The 17468-nt window shown below is 34.5% G+C and overlaps 1 long non-coding RNA gene and 1 pseudogene across 1 annotated transcript; one reads left to right on the forward strand and one right to left on the reverse strand.

Moving 5' to 3' along the window:
• The first annotated feature begins 2448 nt into the window (after window positions 1-2448).
• On the forward strand, window positions 2449-3884 carry LOC113078621 (uncharacterized). Its single transcript, XR_003281578.1, has 2 exons — window positions 2449-2559; window positions 3763-3884. It is a non-coding gene; the product is annotated as an uncharacterized LOC113078621 (long non-coding RNA).
• Window positions 3885-7766: 3882 nt separating this feature from the next.
• Window positions 7767-17108, reverse strand: LOC113078623 (alanine--glyoxylate aminotransferase 2, mitochondrial-like; annotated as a pseudogene).
• Between the last annotated feature and the right edge of the window lie 360 nt (window positions 17109-17468).

The following is a 17468-nucleotide window of genomic DNA, read 5'->3' on the forward strand; positions in this document are numbered from 1 at the left end:
TCAATTATGTCATTGGTCGGATCCAGCTGATGAGTTATATTGTATTTTAGGGCCATTGCAGTATTTGCAAAGTTACCAAAAAAAAAGTTTTTGTTCACTCAGCAGTAATCACATCGGTAAACTAAAAAATAATGTATTTGCCAAACATGTTTCTTATCCACTGTGACATTATATTTGATTTTTATTTAAATACAAGTATAAAGGGAAGTCTCAGTTCCTCTTCAGGAACTTGAGCTGCATCGAGAATGTTTGCGGAACGTTCCAGATGCAGCATCTCGTTCCTTCGAGGAACCAGTTACGGCAGCGGCAGTGGCTCAGTGCTTCATGTAGGTTGTCTACAAACCGGAAGGTTGGTGGTTCAATCCCCGGCTTCGCCTGGCCTGCTCCCGACGAGCTGGATGGCGCCTTGAATGGCTGACACCGCAGACGGTGTGTGAATGGGTGAATATGAGGCAAACTGTAAAGTGCTTTGGATGGCCATGTGGTCTGTTGAAAGCGCTATATAAATGCAGTCCATTTACCATACGTATCCTTAGACAATTTCTAATAGTATAATTTTCTTTCTAATCATTTAAATATTGCATGTCAAAACATTTCTAATTGATAAAACTGCAATTTTAGACATTACTTCAAAGAACGATCAGTATCAAATGAAGCACAAATCCAGCATCGAACTGGGCCTTGATTATACACAAAAATCTGTTGCTTCCCTGAAAAGACAAATTGCACCCACGTTTTACATAATGATGGGCTCTTGAGGGAAGCTAAACCAGACTATCTTTCCCTTACAACCAAAAAACACTTCTTTGGAGACATTCTTCCTGAACAAGTACTGTGCAGCGCTGGCGAATTTCCCATCTTGCTCATTTTTTTGCCCACATTCTTCCATAATTTTTGCACTCTTAAATTCTTCATTGATTTTCCAGTCTTGTTCTTTTTCACATTCATGTTCTTCCATGATTTTTCTTTTTTTCTTCTCCAAAATGTTCCCACTCTCAATTTCTTCCACAATTCCCCCAACTTTATCTTCTTCCTCCTCCTCCTCCTCATGTTCTTCCATAATACTTCCTTCTTATTTTTCTTCCCTCTCACAATCTTCCAAAATTCTCCCATCCTGTTCTTTTTCACTTTCATGTTTTTCCATCCCATCTTGTTCTTCCTGTCTTCTGTTTTTCGTTTCTCTGGGTTCAGATGTCTCTTCTCCACATCCCTTCTCTTCTTCATCTCTTCTCTTTTTCCTCTGATTGAGAGTGGGAATATCTAGCTCTAATTTCTACTTCTACATGCTCCCTTTCTTCCTGTTCCTGTCATATATAATAGATTAAGAATATAAACGTGCACACACAGAATACATTTGTCATATCCATTTTATTTTCTTCAGTTTCTGGGCCTCTGCCTCCATTTGGGCCTGTATCCTCCTATTAAAAACAAAAAGTTCACCTTTGACCCTTTGAAATTACTTGTATACTGTGCATGGAAGTATTTGACTGACCTCTGCTCCTTTATTTTCTGTTCATTTTCTCGCTCTATCTATTCCCTTTATCTTCCCTGGAGCAATCGTTCTTTCTCTCTCTGCATCATGTCCTCTGCTGCCCTCCGCTGTTCCACCCTTTTCCTTTCCTCCTCTTTTCTCTGTAAAATACATTAAGAAACTAACCCCTGTCTAACCTTTGTATTTATTTGTGTTAACTCATTAATGCAAGACACTACAAGCACCAGTGTTTTTTAGTTGAATGAAAATATCTGAAATAAAGTTTTATTTATTACATAAGTTTATTATTACACTTTATCCATCTGAAGATTTTTTTAGATTATTTTTTTAAGTGAACCAAGCCAGAAATCTCCATTTCAGTAGCACTTACATATACCAGACTTTACAGTTTTATTTGATTTATATAATTTGAGGGAGGGGTTTGTTCATAAATAGTTTGACTTGAATTTTATTCCTAAAACCTTTTTGATTATTATTATAATTATAAGCAGGGGAAAATTGGGAGTAACGTTAGGTCGTTTAGTTTAGTTTGGTCTTATAAGTTTAAAACGGGGCAGTTGACAAACACTGACTATCTCACATACACACATACAGCATGAGCAAAACCAACTGTGTAGTGGAATATCCGAACATTCTTTTCTTTTCAAGCTATTTGACCATGAGCACGTTTATGCAACATGTACGTAAACGAGTTGTATCTTATTCAATAACGGAAATCGCGTGCCTATGTTCCCGCCTAGCAGAGTGGCGCAGCGGAAGCGTGCTGGGCCCATAACCCAGAGGTCGATGGATCGAAACCATCCTCTGCTAATTATATTTTGCCTACAAAATAACATAAGCTTAGGTTATATCATATTTTGATATATTTAATATGCATTATAATTATTATTGGTCACAGACACATTTCTTGATATAAATAAAAATAAATAAACAAAAAACAACATTATTAATTTAACCTTGAAATTATGTTATAATGTTGCTTATATTATTATTCTGATTCTAGGCTGCAGAGGAGTTCTCATCCAGGCTGCATATGATGTTCTGAGTGGTCCGCAGGAGAGAGCCTGGTAAGACCTCCAAACAACAACTACGTCGGTTCACCACACACAATTTCTTTCAAAACTAATGAGATTTTACTTGAGACTTTATTTATCTCACCTACCCTGTGTAAACAATCTTTAAAAATGGTACTTTCTTTCTAAAAAATATTATTCTGTCTTTTATTCACTGTTGTGATGTGGCAGACCTATGTGGCTTTATTTTCTTCTACAACATGTATATTTATAGCAAAATGTCTAAACCACTGTTTTCTCATATAAAAGTGGATAGTGATTTTTCCCACCAAGCTCTAAATAGAAGTCACAAAGAGTTATTCAGTGCTCTCAAATGTCATTCACACTTGCATATACTCTATAACCATGTTAATATCAAATAATGAGTTCTCCAAAAGAAAAAAAGGAATTATATACATCTCATCCTCAAAAGAGAATCCTTCTTAGTCAAGCATCTCAAATCGTAGTTTAGATTTCCTTCGGAAAGAAATTAGACACTTTTTAGTCTATTAGAGATTCTCTTAAAGTGATGCTGTGAGCAATTCTGACTCTTCTACAAAAAAATATCAACTGCCTGCTTTCAGAGCATTCAAAAATGAGAAACCAAAGCATTCAAGAGCTGCAGTCATTTCATTTTGGTATATCATTTTTGGCTTATGGGGTGCTGGTTAAACTTTTGTGGTGTTTTTGTGTGACCGAATTGGCCACTGCTGTTGTACAAAATAGCTTCTTCAAAATTCTCCTTTTGTGTTCAATGGAAAAACAGCATGTGGGCTTGGAATGACAGACGTATTGAATGTTGTTGCAAATTCTGCTGATCTACAAGTTCTAGCTGTCTAACAAAAATGAGGAATTGTCAAAACTGTGAACTTGTATTAGTATTGGATGCATCAGGAATGAGCTGAAAATAGATTTTTTTTTTCGTTATGTATGTAGCTAAAATTGAACTAAATGAGAGCGTTATGTTTTTTTTCTATATTCTATATCATATTCCATTACATATATTATGTATTGTATTAACTTCTATATAATTGGTATTTATCCGTTTATAATGTGTAGCTCAGATGTCTGTTTTACCATTCTGTACAGCTGGGGGGCAGTTAAAGTTCATGTTGAAAATGCACAAGTTATGCTTTCAGTTTGGTATGATGAAGACAGTTTATTATGGAAATGCATGTATTCTGTGTTTTAATAGTGCACATGCTTTTGTCTCTGTAGGGTTTTTACACCTTATACAGGAATGTGTTTGAGACTATCGCACAAGAGGAGATGGAGCACTGTAAAAATGAGGAGCAGTTTCCCTCATTTGGAGAGTCTCATAGTGACTATGACACTGTATGTAGACACTGGTACATGCCGTTTTCAACAGAAATATTAAGCACAACTGTTGTGAATCTTGATTGAAAAAAAAAATAAGAACCTGTGACAGAATGAAAAATCACCTTTCCTTCACAGGGATAAATTACATTTCAAAATATATTCAAATAGAGAACAGCTATTTTAAACTATAATAAGATTTTAAAATATTGCTCTTTTACTGTAATTTGGATCAAACAGATTTAGCTTTGGTCAGAATTGATAGACTTCTCTCGGAAGCATTATAAAATCTTACCAACCTCCAAACTTTTGAAAAGCAATAGTGTACGAGACTCTGACTCTTGATCCGGTTCTTTTTAATGAACTAAAATCACTAAATTCCTTTGAAAATGAAACAAATCTTGAGTCAGAACTAATGTATGTACTGTGAAAGTGTCAATTGATGATGCCACAAAAAAAAAAAACTCTTAAAATCAGTTATAAATTTGTTACCATTTTTTGAGATAGTAGGATGCACACTCTGTTTGTTAGAGAGATATGTAAAGATTGTACTATGTACCATGAAGAGGAAATATGTGAGTGCTAAAACATGGCATCAGGGTTCTTCAGGAGGTCTGGTGCATTTTAGACCTTACAGCCTAATGAGACTGTGGGTTAATAACTTAATAGCTAAATGGAACACAAAAGTATTCCATCTGTAAATACTTCTCCAAGCTACTACAGGTAACAGAATGGCACTCTTCCATATCTGAAAACATTTTCAAAAATATTGACCAAAAAATTCACAATAAGGCTCTTAAATGATCTTAACCGTTTCCCCTTCCGGTGTGGCTCATACTTGCTCTTCACCTAATGGATGTTTTTGCCATCAGTGGAGACTGTTCTTCTGGAGACGAAGCAGAAGAACAGAGGATGAATGTACAAGCCTCCTAAAAACTCTTCATCTTGTTTCTGAAAGGATAGAGGAGACAGGAAATCTGTACATAAAATCTAGTCATATAGTATTCTAATTTTCTTTGCGTTTGCGAGTGACCAAAGAAAAGAGCCTTTCTGATAGAGAAATGATCTTGAGACATATCCTTCTTTTAAGGTTCCTCAAGGGAGAGAGCTTTAAGAACAGAAAACACAAAGCGATGTAAGAAACTTTGCTTAGCACACCGTTATCTATGTGTGTTTCTGTGGAATGTCTGCCAGCGCGCATTCTTAATGTTATCAGATGGAGCCAACTTTTATGTGGATATAATTGTTTTTTTCAACATTAACATGATGTGAGACAGTATAAACACAATAAACATCAGCCGACTCGAGTGCATGAACATTCTGTACTGTAATTGGCACGGTCTGCTTTATGATTTTCTGTTTGCTCTGGTTTGAGCTTGAATGTTTTAAACCAAAAGAAAGCCTTAAGTTATAACGCAATGTGGTAGATTGCAATGTGTTGTGTGTGTGTGTGTGTGTTTATAAACACGCTTATATATATTAATATATTTTAATATTACAACAATATGTAGTTTTCCTTTTTTGCTATTTTGCCATATTGATTGTGTGTCATTAGGCTGGTGGAAGACTATCAGGTCAGAGCTGGAGAAAGAACTGCAGTAGATTGAAGCACAGTACGGTCAAGAGTTTAGTGATGCATGCATCAGAGAGTGAAGAGGACGAGGAGGAGGGTGAAAACGGCAGGAGAGGGCAAATGTGGACAGGGGAGGTGAACTCTGATGTCATGCACAAATAAACTTGAGTGGTCTCTTGGTAGAGAAGGTCAGAGGTGCAGGGCCAGTCAAGGGTTAAGCACACATTTGGTCATCGTGAGACTGAAAAACAAAGTTTAGGAGGTTTAATAACATATCCGATAAAGCGTGAGTGAAAAGAGCACCCACAAACACTGCACTGAAACTTTCCCTGCACACCCTCTGTCACTTCACAGATTTCATTTCATTTTTAGACTTCAAGTCATTAAAAAACATCATATAATGCTTGTATGCTTATATGCTAATGATTTTTTTTAATAAAGTGCAAATAGTAATATTGTGAAATATTATAATAATTTAAGACTGTTTTCCATTTTAATACATTTTAAAATGTAATTTGAATTTGAATTTTTAGCACCATTACTGCAGTCTTCAGTGTCACATGATCCTTCAGAAATCATTCTAATATGCTTTTGCTTTGATCAATGTTTAAAAACAGTTGTGCTGCTTAAAACTTTTGTGAAAACCATGATACGTTGTTTTCAGTGTTATTTTGTGAATAGAACGTTCAGAAGAACAGCCTTTTTTTGTTACCAGTTTAAAATCAGTTTATGCATTCTTGCTAAATTATTTTTCTTTCTTTTTTCACAACACATAAAATCTCACTGATCCAACTTCTAAACAGTAATATATATATATATATATATATATATATATATATATATATATATAAAACTAATGATCTGATAAGTTTACATTAATGTAGACATTTGCATGTTAAAGCAAACATTTGTTCTTCGCTGTGTTGTTTTTCTGCTTTAGCATATGTTTTTTATTTTTTATAATCTTTAACGAACAGCATGTTTATACACTGATGACTTGCTTTTAATGCTGCATTACAATTTGTTTTCTCACACATCAGTATGAAAAACCATGAGAAGTCGAAGAAACACAGAGAGCTTGTGGCATTGCTACGGCAACAACTGGAGGAAGAAGAAAAGACGCAGAGTCAGAACTCTGCCGAGAGAGAGGAGGAAGAGGATGATGATGATGAACTCGATGACACACCGGGACAAAAGTAAAACATGCCTGTCAGCCCTTGCGATGTTCTCGTCGAGTATAATTTGCACCTTTTGTGGTATTTCACAACAGATCTATGATGTCTAAAATGTAAAGTGTATTATTGTAAAGTGAATATTTAGAATACATATGATTATTAATGTAAATAAATAAAAAGATAAATCTCCTTGTTTAAAATCATTACACCTTGCACAAGATTTTCATACTGTATTCAAGGATAAGAGCATCGAGGCTTTATTGACCGTTCCTGTCCACTGATTGGTTCGTTTGATTGCAGATTAAGAAAAAGAAACGTCAGCAGAAAAACATAAATGTAAGAAACTAAAATCCAACCGCCAAACCCTTAAGTATTTTAATTGACTAGATTTAGCTCTTATCCAATAAAATGGAGTTTTCTAATGTGGTGGTTCTGCAGAATCTTCCACAAAAGCAAAAGATGGACAGTCCAGTCCCGCAGTTCACAGAATCGGGTCAAATCCTCTGTATACTTATGTGAATTGAAATTAACTCTTAATGCCACCTTTTACAGCTCTGCAAAGACAAAAGGGAAGGAAGACAGAAAAGACTCTAAAAAGAACAGCAAACCACACGGAGGTGTGAAAGTTGCACAGAGGTGTGTACTGTACCTTTGTTAATATATAATATAATATAATCATAATAACGTGAGCCAACAGCCACTCCTCTGTTGCGTTACAGAAGTTATATAATCATCATCATCCAGACATAAACAACTTCATGTGACTTAATAGTGTGATTTCCTATTACAACTGGGATTGAGTAATACAGTACGTGTGTATACAACAGCTTTATTTATTCTGATTCCTGATTGGTGTAAACAAGCAAAGCAAACAATTGCAATTTTGCTTTTTAAAATATTTTTTGTTTTATTTAGTTATAATGATATTAATACTTAATTAATTAATAAATTTAAAGGATAATCTTCACATTTCAGCTTTTAAACCATAATAAATCAAATGGATGAGTCTAAAGTATCATATTATTACTCTATTAATTCAATTCTTAACTGTTTAGATTTTTATAATGCAATATATTCTTGTAGATCCAGTAGTTCACATTTACAACTCTGCGTTTTTGCAACATAAAAACATGAGTTGATATTTACATTGGTCCGAACAAAAACAGCAGAAGAGCTATGCACATTCATTCTCTGCCATTCTATGTGCTCATTAGGGAGTGTGAGTGTGAAATTGTGTTATTTTGGTGGTCTTTAGATGAACTGCCCAGACCTGTTATGTAATGTATAACTCTCCAGATGAAATATGAGCCAATGTGTCTTTATCACGTTCTGCATGTCTTATCTTCTTTCAATGTAGTTTTGCACTGCCTGGTTGAATACAGCAAGGAAAAGTCTGTGTCGTCTTAGGTTATGCACGTAGGAGGTATGATCCTGAAAGTCTGGAAAAGAACAGGTGAGAGGCAAAAGCATTTGATGAAAAAGTAGGATGAGAAAGACTAAGATTCATAGATTTAAATATGAGCTTTAAAATTACATTCTTAAATGGTGTCAGATATAGCCACCAAAACGGCATAATTTGACCAAATTCACCTAAAAAAAGCACATTTTTTAAAACTGTATATTATATTACTAATATATACGAAAAGAAAGTTAAACAAAGTATTTTTTATGTATTTTTAAAATAAATTTAAAATATGTAATGTAGTTTTTATAGTATTTAAAAATATATAAATTATAACATTTGTTTATTTTACTGTAGTTTTTCCACACATTTTTTATTTATATACACATTTTATAATACTAAAATAATAAAAATTTGATAAAATTGGTAATAAGTTATTAAATGTTTCTAAAATATATAAATTAAATGTATTAATATAATACAAATAATGATTAATTAATATAAATGAATGTGTATATTTTACTGTAGTTTTTTACTTAACATGTTTAAAATATATAAAAAATATATATTTACTAAGAATAATTGTATATTTACTAATATGAACTAAATTTTATTTGTTTAAAGTCATATATTTTGTTCAAAGTTTTTTAAAATGGATCTTATTGTAATTATTATTATTTTTATTTTTTTTAAACAACAGTCTTTATCGGTTCCTTTAAGTGTACATTCAGTGCTTACTGTGACTACTTCCATGAGTTAAGACAAGAAAAATTCCAGAGGCATTGACTGTCCATGCCACTACAGGACTGAAGTGAATCCCTGACATACCTTCTCCATTGCACAACATCCCCACACACCCTATGCATTCATATTCCACCTTTGCAAGAATCACCTTACACATGGCCTTTCAGATCGCCCTCACCTACCTGTCCATACAGCCCCCCTTTCCGATCAGTTATGCCCATGTCTCAGCCATGGCCTCAGAAGGGAGTGGGTCCCTGCTGGCCTAAACATGGGTTTGAGACAGCTCTCAGTGGGGTTTTAGGAGAACAATTTCAGCTATGCTTTTTTATCTGATTGAATTTCCAGTCTAATCACAGTGAAATCTGCTGAAAGCTCACTGTGTGTGTCTCATTTCTCAGACAGAGAGTGGATTGTGCCCTGAGAATGTTCATACATGTCTCATTCCTCTCTGTTCTAGTTACTGTATAACACATCTTCAAGCTTATTTCCTGTGATGAAAATGACATACACTCACAAAAACAGTCTGAATCATTAACTATTCCGTCTGGAGCTAAACTAACTCCTACGCGTGACTCTTCTCATACCTCAAGATCAAGAAACCTGACTGTTCTGCAAATAAAGTTTAATGAAGTGGATGCACAACAATGATTTCTGAACTGTGCAAAATCCTGAGGTGTCATTACACCTACTGTATATGCCTCGGGGGTGAGTAAAACGCAGTCTAATTTTCATTTTTGGGTGAACTAACCTTTTATTATGCACAGAATAGGATAATAACATATTTAGACTTTTAAAACCAAAGTCTTTTTCAAGTTAAAATACATGTTTATGGTTTTCCTGAATTTTCTTCTGTTCTCATGCTAGAAGAACAGCTGCTTCTGTCTGTGCTCCGTGAACTTACGGTGGGTATAGAAAATAATCGCCCCTTGCTTTGCAGCCTGAAATGAAGACGGACACAGATTTTGTTTTATACAGCTGTATTTGCTCGGTGCAACTTATAACATCCAGGTGAATGATATAAAACCATCATGGAAAAGGGATCAGCTCCCTCCTAAAAAATGACATGTAAACTCAATCAGGTGTAGCTAATCACCTTCTCAATGGCACACCAAGCCATTTGACTTTGAATTGTGATCAGCATGAAAAGAGCATTCCTGGATCATTTCGGTCCTTGGTAGCGCAACTGAGTTAACCTCTTTGTGACGAGGCACTGTCAAAGTGTCTCCGGTTTAAATTTGTGGACAGGCACAAGTCGGGAGATGGATACAACATTTTTTCAAAGGCTTTATCAAAGCCTAGAAGCACAGACAAGTCTATTATTAAGAACTAGAAGTGGAAGGTATTTGGTACAACTCCCTGGATCAGGATGTCACTCCAAACTGGTAGAAAGAGCCGGAGGAAACTGGTCAGAGAGGGGACCAAGAGGCCTTCAGCAACTCTGAAGTGTGGTCATTGTGTGCATTTGATAACATTTTCACACATTCTCCACAAATGTGGCTTGTACGGGAGGGTTGCAAAAAAAAAAACGAGTGACAATCACGCATTGGACCTGTCGGCGATTCATATCCTGCTGTGTGAAATGAGTTCTGACTGAAAACTGCATCAGCGATGACCTACAGCCAATGAGAGAGCAAGATAAAGGCCAGAGAAGTTCAGGGAGGTGTTATTTCCTTATCACTTCTCATGTGCGTTTGTTCTGTGGACCAGACAGAGTTGTCTGAGATTCTCATAATTCTAAGAAAAAAATATTTGCTAGATATAAACTTACAGTTCTGAGGAAAAAGGAAGAATTGTGAGAGAAAATCACAACTGTAAGAGGAAAAAGCAACAATTAACTTTTATATTTTTCATGATGAGAGTTCAAAATGTGAGAGAGAAACACTGAATTTTGTGAAAATTCCCAGCTATAGACTAAGATTGATAGAAGAATGTCTGAATTGTGATATAACATGTTGCAATTACTTTTTTATTTTTATCCTGTGATTGATCAGATCAGTATAATATGAATGAACGTTACATCTGTTAACTTTAATGTCTGCTTCTTTCACCTTGTCTTTGACCATCTCCACCCCGATCTGAAGCCCCTTTCCTCTCACGTCACCGATGATTTCGTACTTGTCCCTAAGTTTGGCCAGTTCAGTCAGCAGGTACGTCCCCACTTCAGCACTGTTCTCCTGCATCTTGTCCTCTATTATTGTCTAAAAGCAATATACAGCATTTCATTATTAGTATTAAGTACTATAAGCTATAATAAATTATTCAATATGGTGAATAAAACTGCACTTAAATCCAATTATTAAAAACTTGCACAAATTACAAGCAAGTAACAAGTGGAGTAAATCAGAAACTGCATCTGTCATGTTCCCGTAGTTCCCTTTTTTATTTTTATTGTAAACCATTGATACTTTGTTTTAATATAATAAATAATATTATGCATTCCCTGTTGTTTAGACCAATGTAAATGTACACAATCATAAAAAATAAAATGATCTCTGCTTACATCTCGCACTGATGAGGAGACTGCACAGGCCATTGGGTTTCCTCCAAACGTGTTGAAATGAAGTCCCCTTGACCTGGCAATCTCTGAAAAAAAAAAAAAAAAAAAGTTCTGGAAACAATATGCATGCAACCCGCTCACAAAACTTATTCATTGGGAGTTTTATTCATTTGGCACTAGTTTAGGCATTAGATGCACTCATATTTTTAGACCTTATTATATATTAAATTGATCTACTCAGGTTTTGTCCCTGACCCACACTTTCTATTCACTCTCTCTCCGTCACAGCTTCTCACAGGATAAAGAGAAAACAGTAGAGCCAGAGGAACATAATTAGAGTGAATGGAAAAAAGCCTAATATAAAGCAGCGGCCCTCCAGTAGTTTTTTAAAGTTCAAGTGTGTAGGACTAATGGGGAATTTGAACTCCTTACCTGATCCACGTGTGTGTTTTTGTGTGAGAGTTTAATGTGACCTCATTAGAAGCATTATCTCAGACCTAGTTTGCAATTAATACTGTAACTATTCACTCAACTCAAAATGTAATGCAATTCACAATATGAATTTCTCACAATAATAATAATAAAAAAAAAGATTTAAGACAAATTATAACTGAGAAAGTGTGTTTTTATTATGTTTCAGATAAAATGCTACATTTCTTTGGGAAACTGAAATATCTTTTATGTCTAATAATTAAATTGTAATTTTAAACAAATCCTTAACCATTTAAATGAATAATACAAATAAAAGAAATCTCTTCTTATAATAACACGAGTAACCGTTAGATATGAACTCAAGACTGAGCTACATGTAGTGTGTGTGTGTGTGTTCACTACTCACTGCTGTGTGTGCACATGGATGGATTAAATGCATAGCACAAATTCCAAGTATGTGATATCAATTTGGCTAACTTTACACGTCTCTTTTACTTCTCTTCAATTCAGCATTAGCTGTTTTTTATTTAAATTAGACCGTATAATTTAAACTTTTGAAGTAAAAACAATGGTCTTAATTTCGCTGTGAAATTATGCTACATAAAACTTCATAAACCGCCAACTGGATGCATGAGAATCCAATTGCACTCAGCAGGTGGCGCTTATGGAACAGCAGCATTTACTTGGTTACTGCTATAACAAAGCAGCTTATAAACACTACTTTAAAAAGCATTGTACGTAGATAATTGAAAAGGAAATACCATCTAAACTTTTCTGAAGACAGTTCCCCTCCGATATCATTCGTATAAACCCCGCCCCCACTGTATCGCGATCCAAGCAGCACCTAAACCGACTTGATTCGTCAAATATTTTTATAGATTTTCAACCAGTTCAGTGTGCGTTATTAAATCCTTAATATGTGACGCGTTCTAATTTACACAAATTCAAAGGTTTTGAAGGTAACAAACTTATTTTTTTATTCTTATTATTAATTCCAACGTATTTTTCCCATGAGAGTGGGATTTAAGTTATTAAAATTAAACTTTTTTTTTTTACAGTTATGTGCCAAGGTAACGATTCTAAATGTCATGTTAAGTTTTTCAACTAATAATTACATGACATTTCATAAATGTATTTTTTAATAAGATTTATTTTAATTAATGAAAAGGATTTTTTATTTAGGTTTAATTAACAATAATAGCACTGCAATGTAGGTACAAAAAGTAAGATCGACAGGGTTTGATAGATTTGTGTATGAGGACATAAAAACAAACATTGTTTAGCTACTAGTGTGTCGAGCTTTTGTGTCAAATGTTCTTATTTATATAAAGAATATCCGGCTGCATTTAATGAGCGCAGAGCTAACAGTAAATGAAACACTGCTACTCAAGCAGAGCTTTTTAAAATCACAAAGCATATTAAAAGCTTTAAAAAAAAAAGATCTAAATTAGAATTAGAAGATAATTTTGTTCTTAGAATAATTCTGTTGAGTGCAATGTGGGACTTTTGAATAAAGCTCCCCACTGGGTTCATAGTGCTGATTCATTCTGCTTCCTGTTTGACCGTTCTCTTCCAGCACAGTTTCTCATTAAGACTCATTTAAAACACCTCCAGGTTTAAATGCAGCTAATATAATCAATGAACACACACTTGCAAGCCACAGACAGCTTGATTAAGCAAGTCACACAATAAGCTCATCTAAATATTCCTCTAGCCTCACCTGCTGTGGTCACTACAGCCCCCATCGGGAAGCCTTTTGCTATGCCATTTGCCATGGTAACTATGTCTGGAAAAGCATTATGTCCTTGGAAACCCCAAAAGTGGCTTCCTGTGCAGCCAAAGCCAATCTGGACCTAAGAGAACCAAAAACATCTGCAATCATTTTATTCTGTAATCACACAAGCATTTGCATATTACAAAGCCTTAAACTTTTTTTGTGTAAGAATATTTAAACAAACAAACAAAAAAATATGTACCTTTAAAAAATCTTTGTTATTTTCTTAGTTGACCAAAAGTTACAATGTTTTTTTATTTATTTCTATACAAAACTGGATTAAAACTGTGAAATAATCAATATTGGTTGCATACGTCATACTGTTTCATACTCTTTAAAAAAATTAAATAATGGGCAGTATGCACCAAATACAATGTTGTCACATGATCATTTCATGTTGCATTTTAATGAAGAGAGCAGCATATAGTTATCATCTTAAAAATAAACAATTAATAACAGTTATTTTGCATATTTAATTTTGTGTAAAAATGTCTAAGGATTCGTTTATACGAAACCAGTGTTTTAAAAACAGAAATGTTTTTCCTTTACATTTTTTGATTACAAGTGACAACATTGTTAAAACGATGCCCATTCACATAGATCCATGGAAATGACTTAAAACATTGTATTATGCATGCCAGGCCGGTAGTTGGCGATGTCACTTTGAAAAGAAAAGGCCTGTTCACAGCAAAAACGATAACTATAAAGATAACTAAAAGAGTACTATATTAGCGTCCACACCAGCGGACAATATAATCTCTTTATTCCAAGCACACGCTCGTCTGCCACTTTAAATTATCGAGTGCACAGTATTGAATCTGATTGGCTGTCAATGTTTTTTATCTTTTGTAAGCTACAAAGAAAACTCCCTCCTGAAAATGATTCCAACGATACATTTCTCTGTGCCTTTATCATTTTAGCTGTGGTGTGAAAGATCGTTCTTCTTTAATATTGAGAAAGACTTTTGAATCATTGATTACATGTGAAATTTTCAAGAAGAAACAGTTTTACTTTTTTTTTTAGATTTATGTATAGGTAGGCAATTTTACAGCACTACGCCATTCACAGTTTTATATTAGGCTGTAGAATTTATAATAGAGTATTACCTTTATATAAAAATAGTAGAAGTCTATGAAATGTCCTCATTAAGCTAGTGTATGTGTGTTTGTACCTGGGGAGCAGCTGCATTCTCAGATGGTTTGAACTGAGGAGTCTCCCCAGAGGCCCCTGATCACATGCGGACACATGGTCTACAGTGAACACAACCCATATAGGATCAAAAATTATATATTAAAGATTTGCAAGAAAAAATTCCACAGCTCAAACACATAGTATTATAGTATACTTTTTAAATATGATAATGGAAAATGTGTAGATACTGAAAAATGACTTTTCTTATTCTTTATTATAGCTTGTTTTCCATTACTTGAGAAATAGGCTTAATTTTTTTTATCCTATTGGAATTTTTTTTTCTTTTGCTTGTTTAAATCATAAACCTTAAATGTTTTTCTTAAACTATTAAAATACTATTTGCAATTAAGAAATTGTTTAACTTAATTCAGTATATATTAAAGCCTTACACAAGTTTGGTTTACAACAGGGGCGATTCTAAGATTTTGATTTTAGGGGGGCTCAGCCCCCAATAAGGGTATGATTAAAAAATATTATTTTACTATTAGGGTAGGGTTGTATACTACTAACCTTATTGCAATCCACTATTCCATTGTATTCCCTGTATTTCATATATGGGAGTAGGAGTACTGACTGAGCCATATTTAACACTGTAAAAAAAAAACTGTAAAAAAAACTAATACAGTTTTTTACATGTGACCAGTCACTGGAAAATTTTGAATTGGGAATGTAGATTTTTTTTATTTTTTTTATTTTTTTTACAATAAAGACTTCCTGATTCAGTATTAGGACATTCATGTTTATCCTTTGATGATACCACTGCTTTTTCTTATGAAATGTACGTGGAAATTGGCAATGAATCTTGGGAACACAGTGGTATTGTGTGTGTGTGTGTGTGTGAGGCTGTCTGTTCTATTCTCACCTGACTGTTGCTCATTTACAGACCTACTCCCGCACGACAAAAAAAAAAAGTTGTATATCCATCTACAATGAAATATAAATTATTATATTTTATTATTATTATTAATAATTTTTAGCTTTTTAGCCTTTATAATCAACAATACGGTTGGTTATACATCAAGTCAGCCCCTGAACATTTATTTCATTTCAAATCATTTAACTAACCAGCTAATATTCATTAAGAATATAGACAAAACATGTATTAATGTAATTGTCTATTGGCAATATGTTTAATCTGTTCTATATTTATTTATATTTATTAAAAATAACATAATTATCAATTTGCAACTTCTATAAAGCAATTACTTAAAAAAAAAAAAAAATCACAGATCCCTTTACTCTTACTCTAATATATGTATCATGATACACTAATGATTAATTATTACTTAATACAAAATTATGTTTAATAATAGAAAACAAAATAACTCCACATGATGTTTCTCTCTCTGTGCCATTTAGTACTTTCAGACAATGATGTGTGTCGTTAATAATTTATTTTGCATGGCTGCATAATGTAATGCCGAAATACACAATAATATGTTTTCAATTTCAAAAAGTAATTTAAAATAAATCATGATCGTTTTCTAAAGTATGTTTTCATGGGTGTTAATCGCTTCATTTTTGTTGGAAGAAAAAACATCTGTCACACTGTGATAAAGGCTGAAAGTGAACGCAGCGAAGACGTACTGGTATTGGATGCAGGAACACACACACCACACGCACACACGCACGCACACACACACGCGCACACGCACGCGCACGCGCACACACACACACACACACACACACCTTGTACTCTCTGATGTTCGCTCTATTCGGCGCCCCTGTGGATTGAAAAACGCGCTGAAACCGTGCAGACTCAGATCAGGGGAGGAGCCGGAACTTGATGCAGCTTGCCACCGTCTCAAATGAGTTTTTAAAGGGGACTGAAGCGATCACTAATTAATTAATCAAATAATTTTTAGGGGGGCTGGGCATAAGTTTAGGGGGGCTGAAGCCCCCCTAAAAAGGGCCTAGCGACGCCCCTGGTTTACAATATTCATATTTTAAAGCTTTAAAAAAATTCCTTTTTAATTTGCAAAAGCACTCAAATCATTAAACAAAATGCTGAAATAAAATAAAACTAAAACTTGTTATTCAAACCTCATGAGGTCTGACAGTAATTGTTACTTTTGTATTAAACGAAAACACCAACATAGGTTATGATGTTTCCTCTTCTAATGTGATTTGTGATATATACATTATAAAGCAGGTAGCAGACAGGAGAGATGTGTGGGTGCGAGACGTACATTATGGCAGCCCATAGTAGTGGGGATGTGATATTTGTACCGTGTGTTGGATGTCAGACCCATCGCTTGGGGACTGCCACCATGATATGAACCCCTGAGCACACAAACACAAATGATGCCGTGATAATCTAAGGCTGTGCAGGGCTGCTTGATCTGTCAGAAACAGCTTTCCCAAGAACTTGCAATCTTCCATTTGTTCAAAACATTGGCAAATAAGGTAAATCACCTCAGTGTGATGACGTCAAAGTTTCCTGTGTGAAGCCGGGCCATTAGTACTGCAAGGTCATCAGTGTCCGAGCCACTGTTGGTAAAACAGACAACCTAGAAATGAAGACCATTATGATATTAATGCTAAACCACAAATGGCTATCTCCACGTGTTTGAGGTTGGTTATCTTTTTCCATGTTTTTGAAAGAAGTCTCTTTTGCTGTATTTTTGTACTCAATACTAGTTAGGGGCTCTGTTTGCTTTAATCACTGCCTCAATTCAGCGTGGCATGGAGGTTATCAGTTAGTGTCACTGCTGAGGTGGTATGGAAGACTAGGTTTCTTTGACAGTGGCCTTAAGCTCATCTGCATTTTTTGGTCTCCTGTTTCTTATTTTCCTCTTGACAATACCTAATACTCCTAA

The sequence above is a fragment of the Carassius auratus genome, unplaced genomic scaffold, assembly GCF_003368295.1.
Source record: "Carassius auratus strain Wakin unplaced genomic scaffold, ASM336829v1 scaf_tig00026111, whole genome shotgun sequence".
Lineage (NCBI taxonomy): Eukaryota > Metazoa > Chordata > Actinopteri > Cypriniformes > Cyprinidae > Carassius > Carassius auratus.